Here is a 7,870-nt window from a genome sequence, read left to right as displayed (position 1 = left end):
CTTGAGAAGCTTCTGACCTAATTAAGAGAAATAAAACATGCAAAAGAGGCTATTTTAAATACTCATGAGCAAAATAACAGCCTGTCTGCCAAATGCCGAGGTAGCGTGAAGGTGTGACCAGAGGTGGGTGTGAAAAATCAGGAAGGCTTCTAAGGGCAGAGACTAGCAGGGAGAAGGTGACCCAGCAGAAGCCCAGAGGAAGAATGAAAAACCTCCTACAGGTGGGATGGCGGCCTCCCGGACTTATCTGCACAGAAGGAGAGACAGGATGGAGGTGATGAGATAACAAGTCAAGAGGCTCTTGGGCAACTGAATGAGGTCAATCGCAAGTCGGTGTTATTACCTGTTACTAGAGCTGGTAACCAAAACAAATCCAAATAGTTTCCCTGGACTGACTGGTTGGAAGAGTTGAAATTCTCATCCACACATGGTGGGGACCATCCCTGTTATCATAGTTTTATCGAGGAGTGAACTTTCTGACAATTCTTACATGGGGGCAAGGCTACCTTTCTCTGTGCTGAGCTGCACTGAACAAAAACCAGAACTCCATCAGGTGCCGTATGTGAGCAAAGAACAAGTCGTGGTGCCACCTCTTGTTGGAGCTTAGATCACTGGATCTGCTACCCCCACAGCTGAGGACAGAGGATACTGAAGGCAAGGCTTCTGTCTCTGGACACTGGCCTGCTGTTTCAGTCTCCCAAACCTACCTTACCTTCTGAATAGAACCTTCCTCTGTGCTATTCTCTATAGCTGGGTGACATCGTGGTGTGACAGTTATGAGCACAGCTCTGTTTCTTACTTGCTGGGGAATTCAGTCAGCTAACTATAGGGATGATACTGATACAGGCATACGTTGGAGATATATATATATATATATATATATATATACTTTAATTGAAGTATAGTCAAAACTACAATGAGGTTTCACCTCACGCCAGTCAGAATGGCCATCATTAAAAAGTCCACAAATGATAAATGCTGGAGAGGCTGTGAAAGAAACAGAGAAAGGGGAACCCTCCTACACCATTGTGGGAATGTAGTTTGGTGCAGCCATTACAGAAAACATTATGGAAATTCCTTAAAAAATTAAAAATAGCCTTACCCTATGATCCAGCAATCCCACTCCTGGCCATATATCCGGAGATGTTGTTGATTCAGTTGCAGATCACCACAATAAAGTGAATATTGCAAAAAAGCCAGTCATGTGAGTTTTTTGTTTCTCAGTGCATATAAAAGTTATGTTTACACTATGTTGTAGTCTATTAGTATGCAGTGGCATTATGTCTAAAAAAATGTACATACCTTCGTTTAAAAATACTCTGTTGCTAAAAAATACCAACAATCATCTGAGACTTTGGCAAGTCTTAATCTTTTCACAATAGTAACAGCAAGGATCACTGATCACAGATCACATAACAAATATGATAATAATGAAAAAATCTGAAATATTACAAGAATTACCAAAATGTGACGCAGAGACATGAAGTGAGCAAATGCTGTTGGAAAAATGGCGCCGGTAGACTTGGTCGATGCAGGGTTGCTCCCCACCTCCATCTTGTGAAAAACACAAAATCTGTGAAATGCAATAAACGAGGTGTGCCTGTAATGGTAATTCTCTCCTATGATAGCTGGAAGGTAATTAATTCAAAAGGCTAGCAATGTCTGGCACACAATAATCACTTACTAAATAATAACATTTTATCATCTTAAACTAGTTTGGAGTTTGATGAAGTCGGGATACTATTTTTCTCTAGAGCAAAAGTGCAGATTTATCTGACCCAGAGAGGACTAGAATTTATGTTAAATCCAATATGATTCTAGCATGGTGGTTTAGAGAATCTTCTTCCTTTAACTTCTGGTGATTTAAATGTTTGAAACACTGTTCAGTAGGAAGCTTCACGAAGAGACTCAATAGAACAGAGACCTATGTGTGTGCTAGCTTTTTTTTTTCATATTGAAAGTGCAATTACTTTTTCAAGGCATTGCTTAGAAACAGACTTTATGTATTTGTCTGTTACACATAAAGTAATATATACATGTAGGTTATACATGCATATAAACTACACCTTGTTAATTAATTTTCAATATGATGCACCAGTTGCCACTGGAGACAGAAAGACTCAACAGTGACTTTACCACTTACTAAATATGTGACCTGGAGAAAGTTATTTTATCTTCTGCCTCAGTTTCCTTAACTGTGAATTGTGGATAAGTTATCAAACTCAGAGGGCTGTTGTGAGAATTAAATGGGATACCAAATGGAATGTATGTATCTGGCATAGAGAAGCATTTAACCTCATTTCTTTCCTTTGCTCCAGACATTAAATAAAAGTTAAACTGGGATCTAGAGTGTTGTTATCAAAGTCTTGGCATCTTACCCAGCTCCTTTACACTCTAGGACAGTTTGGAAGAAATTATAGAGAAGAAAAAGCCTGCTTGGTGAAGACTTGGAGAGGAAGAGAATTGAGTGGGTGAATATATTTGATCCTTGATGCAATTACTGCAATTCCAATGAATGTAATGACAACTGGAACCTTCTTTAGACAGAGGATGATATCATGCAGCCGACCTTGGTAGGAAGTTTCAAAACGAATTGCCTCAACAGTGTCGCTAGGTTGTTTAGATAGCAGATTGCACTTATGACATAGATCCACCCTCTCTCTGGACCACAGCTGACAAGAGGAAGCATCTGGATTCTCAAGGTTCTGGTCCAGGAGGTTGAGAGGGTGCAGTCCTGTAGCCCTGGGCTGGGAGAGAAGGTGCCTGAATTCTGGTCTCATGCACTGCTTCTCTGTGCGAGGGTCACATCATCCCTGGGTTTCAGCTTCCATGGTTCCAACTGATGTTCTCCAAATTCCTTCCAAGTTCTAGTATCTCGTAGTTCCATGAACGTGTAACTTGGTTCCTAGCTGAAGAATATGGTCTTAATGGGCCAAGGCAAAGCCAAGATGAAATTGCCTCATTCCATTACGAAATTTCTCTGGCTTTCTAAGAGGGGCGGGGAAGAGTTCAGCCAAATTAGTAATGAGGATGCGCAAATAAGTCACTAAATTCAGGACACAGAGTCTGGTCTTTAATGACTTGGAGGTTATGCCCTTCGATGCCTCTGACACCCACCCACCTTGGTCTGATTCCTCCTGGTTGGGGAGAATCATTTGAATCATTTTTATTTCAGTCTCTAGTGGAGGTTGTATTCAGAACTGGTTTTTTGGCCACGTCATTCCAGAGAGGTTTCCCTCTGCTCTCACACACCCAGCTGGGGCAGTCCCACGACCTCTTTCCACTTGTGTCTGTGGATGGATGTGTCAGAGCAAGTCAAGTCATGGGGAAAGCATGAAGTCTCCTACATGCTTCCCAAACAGGTCCCCTCAGGGCTGCTTTCTCTGGAACCAAGCACAGTCACTTGCCCAAACTCTCAAAACAGATGTCTCTAAAATTTTATGAGGACTATTTGTTCCCAGGTGAAGTGCTTTGTTGTGTTTATAAAACTGAGAGAAGGCGTCTTCTGGGAGAAGCCGCCCATTGAAGGGTACGAATTGGTCGCCCAGCATATAACTGGGAATTTTCTAGCACAGACAAGTATTATTGGCCATTTTTACATTTTTAAAGCACTTGACCATTGATGAAGCCCCTTCATAGGCCTTGCATCATCTTATTGGCTTCACAACATTGCTATCTGGTAGGTACTACTAAACCCATTTAGCAGAAGAGGAAAAGCGAAGTCTAGGGAGACTAAGTTTGGCTCAGAGTCATATAGCAAATAAGGAAGGACTCTGGGAACGTAAACCCCAGTCTTCTGGTCCATAACCAGCAGAACCAGGAAGTTGATTCAAATCCACATCCCCACATAAGCAGGAAGAATTTGTGAACATTTCTCAGTCACTGATCTCATGACTCATTGGCCTGATTTATTTGCCAATGCCATTTTTATGGTGGTTTAGTCATTTTCCTGACACCGTATGTCTCATGCAGATCAAAATTAAGTAGATAAGATACCGGGGCTGCTTGTAAGACATTTACATTCCAGAGAAACAATTCAAGTGAGAGAACAAGCTGAGTTTTATGGTTTTCGTTTAAAGTGAGAGCAGAATAAGGGACAGGAGTCTCAAAAAAAAAAAAAAAAAAAAGTTCTTAGAGGAAAAATTGTTCCACAAAGGCAAGGTAAATTCATCAATATATTCTTTCATTCATCAGATGTTAATGAAGCTTCTGTTATGTGTCAAGCTCTGTGCTAGCAACTGAGGATGCAGTGATATAGAAGACTTAGTCTCCACATTAGGTAACTGATAGTCACGGGGGAGACAGAAACGTCAACCAGTCATTGTAATCGTGTGATAAGGACTCCAGGAGGGATGTGCATGTTGAATGCTGTGGTACACTGGCAGGGGAGGCCTGGCAGAGGATGTAACATTTTACCCAATTTGTAAAGGATTAATGAAACCTTGCCAAATAAATGAGGGGGAAATGATCATTTTAGAAAATCATCATCATTATCAGTATCACCCCCATTCTCTATTACTTCCTATATGCCAGACACTGGTCTAAACATTCTGTAGACATGAACTCATCCAATCATTCCAATAAACCACAAGGAGGTGTTGTAATTACCCCCTTTATTCAGATGGGAAAAACGGACAGAGAGATTAAGTGACTTACTCCAAGTCATGCAGCCAGTAAGCGGCAGTGTTAGGATTTGAACCTGGGCCATCCAGCCCCAGAGATGAGACGGTTGACCACAGTGGTGCCTACAATGGAAGGCACAGCTGCTGCAAAGGCGAGCAGGTGAGTGTGGGTGTTTGTGTGAAGAACTGGGAGTTGGTGGGCCTGGGGGAGAGCACACAAATTGTGTCTGCCTCTCTTGCCCTCCAACATACTTTTCTGTACCCCTTCTCCCATTTTCTCATCTTAATTTTCATGCAGTACCATTTTAAATTCATAGCCTGAGTTTTTGAACCACACCAGTGATGCCGATGTAGGCTGTGAATCTGCAAAATTGCTAGTCCATGGTTACCATCCCTGAGAGACGGGCTGTCTTTCTCTTCTTCTCTCCTGACTCTGCTTAGTGCCAAGGCCTTCCTCCCTGCGGTCCCAGAGGGTGTTGTGGGAGGGGCCTGTTGACTTCTGTTTCACGCATCCTTGGAAAAGTGTCAGTGGAAGCCCCGGCAATACCTGACCTTGAGGCCTGCCTTCCTTGTCCTGAGAAGTCATCAAAACCACCGCTCATTTTCACATCTTCACAGCTTGTGTGATCCAGACTAACAAATGCCTTCAGAAGAAAGGTGACTTTGATGCTCTGCTTACTTCTCTGGGTTCTTGCTTCCTTTTAGATTGAGGCCTGGATTTTTTTTTTAACCATTTTGTCAGTTTTTTGAAGCTTTTGTGAAGAAGAAAAGAAAAATTATCCAGCATGCTTAGCTGTTTTCAGCAGAAGGATTGGTCCAAATTACTAGTCCTTCAATTGCAAGAAACTCAAAGTTCCAAGACTCATCCAACTTTCACACAATCCTATGATGTGGATACAATTAACCCGTTTTTTCCAACGAGGCAGACATGATTCGAGGAGTTTAAGTAATCTGCAAAACGTCACACAGCTAATAGACGATGGGGCCAAGATTCCAACCCAGGTTTCTCTGAGTTCAGTTGCTATGTTTCTCTCTTCACATTCCCACTCATTAGCTGTCTGACCTTGGGTAAATCACTTAACCTCCCTGTGTTTAAATTTCTTCATTTGCAAAATGAAGATAATAAAATAATCTAGTTTTTTTAATCCTTAAAAAAAATAAAATAATCCACATCAAAAAAAAGATAAAATGAGTTAATAACATGGACTTATAGCTATGTCTTGCACATAGAACTTAATAAACATTTGTGGTTATTATTATTATTATAATTCTCTAGGGAAATCCAGCTTGTTTAGAATCTGGAAGTTGATCTTTATGGCTTGTTTAGAGTACAATACTTGCCAACCTCTCTTTTTTCTCCCTCTCTCTCACACACATTCACTCATTCACCATTTACAGGCCACCTCCAGTGCACAAGGTCTCTGACATGGTGCACATTTAGGTCTTCTGGATCTTGGGGCCAATGCCATGGGTGTCTCCCCAAGTTGGAGTCCTGTTTTCCAAAGGGAGGAGTTACTTCCTTTCTGGCCTCTAGGATAAGAGAGGAGGCCTGTCTGAGTAAATATTTTGTAGTTACAGTATTTCTTGATCTTCTTTCCTAATTTGTTCTCCTGTTTTTGAAGTCCTGTTCCTTCCAGCCTCCAGGTACACAGTGGACACATCCTAAAACAGGGGTTTACCACTGCAAAGGACCTGCCACCAGGCCGTTTCCTCTCTCAGACTACAAGACTCCTAAAGCATTAGCTAATTGTCTCTCTCTCTCTCTCTCTTTTTTTTTTTCTCAAGCTGTAGCTCCCTCTTCAGAGACGGCCAGACCCTCTCTGAAAGAAGAGAGGTGAAACCCAGCAGAGCCAGAGAGCCATGTGTGAGATGAATATCCAGAGTACTGGCTGTGAGCGAGGCACTCTGGCTGGCACTGTGGAGGGTGTGACGGTAACCACAATACAGTCCTGTGACGAGGTAAAGAGCGCAATCGGCCACATGTCATAGTTTGATTAGAAACAGAAGGTTGCCGTAAAGCCTATTTAGGCGTAAGGTGAACTGAATAGCTACCTGGGTTGGGGGCAAGGAATTCAGAGAGGAAAGAGGGAAGTGTGTGTGTGTGTTGTAATTGGTGTTAGGGCCCCACTTGGGAGGCAAGCTGAGTGAGAACACTGTCCATGGGACAAGGAATGGGGCAATGGTGGGTCTCAGGGCTCAGGAAAAATGATTGGAGGCAAATATATCCAGTTAGAGTACAAAGATTCTCACGGAGGAGTTCATTTATTTCTGGTTTTTTTTTTTTTCCAGATTCCATTTAGAAGTGAGATCATGTGGTATTTGTCTTTATCTGTCTAACTTATGACACTTAGCATAAAACCTTCAAGGTCCATCTATGTTGTCACAAATGGCAAGGTTTCATTTTTTAAATTATATATATTTATTTTTATTTTAAATTATATGTATCATGTTTTATTCACCCATTCATCCGTCGATGGACACACAGGTTGTTTCCATATTTTGGCTATTGTAACAACGCTGTGGTGAATGTGGGGGTACAGATATCTTTTTGAATCGGTGTTTTTTTTCTTTGGATAAATATCCAGAAGTGGGGTTCCTGGATTTTATGGTAGCTCTATTTTTAATTTTTCTGAGGAACCTCCATACAGTTTTCCATAGTGGCTGCACCAATGTACATCCCCACCAACAGTGCACAAGGAGTCCCTTTTCTCCAACACTTACTTCTACCAAGGTGTAACTGTGTTGAAGTTTTTAATACTAATCATTTCACCGTTTTTGATGTTGATGTATCATTTTGAATAAAACACAGGTATTGTTGCAGCTCTATTTGCTTTCTAGTTCTTAATCTTAATGCCTTCAGTTAAATGGTTGGAGGTATACTCAAGGCACTCCTTTCTTGTGTTACTTTGAGAGCAGGGATGAGGGGATAAAAATAGCAGGATGAGCAGCGGAAAAAGGAGGGAGTGGGGTTCCGACTTCGGTCCCCAAGAGACAGAAAAGGAAGAACCACACAAAGCAGATGAGAAATCCTGAAAGTCATTGAAAGGAGCAGGAAACATCTCAGGAAATGCGAGAGAAAGCAAAGGCCAAGGAGTAGGAAATAGAGAGAGACTGGGAGTCCAGTCATGGGCACTAAAGGGACTGGGATGGTCCCAATCGGAGATGGAGAAATTTTTTCAGAAAGATGAAAGCCTGTCACCACTGGAAACAAAAAGGAGGTTGGAGGTGGAGCGTGTGATGGAGAAGCT

Source organism: Camelus bactrianus, chromosome 27 (assembly GCF_048773025.1).
Source record: "Camelus bactrianus isolate YW-2024 breed Bactrian camel chromosome 27, ASM4877302v1, whole genome shotgun sequence".
In the NCBI taxonomy this organism is placed as follows: Eukaryota; Metazoa; Chordata; class Mammalia; order Artiodactyla; family Camelidae; genus Camelus; species Camelus bactrianus.
Note: the sequence above shows the minus strand (reverse complement) of the source record.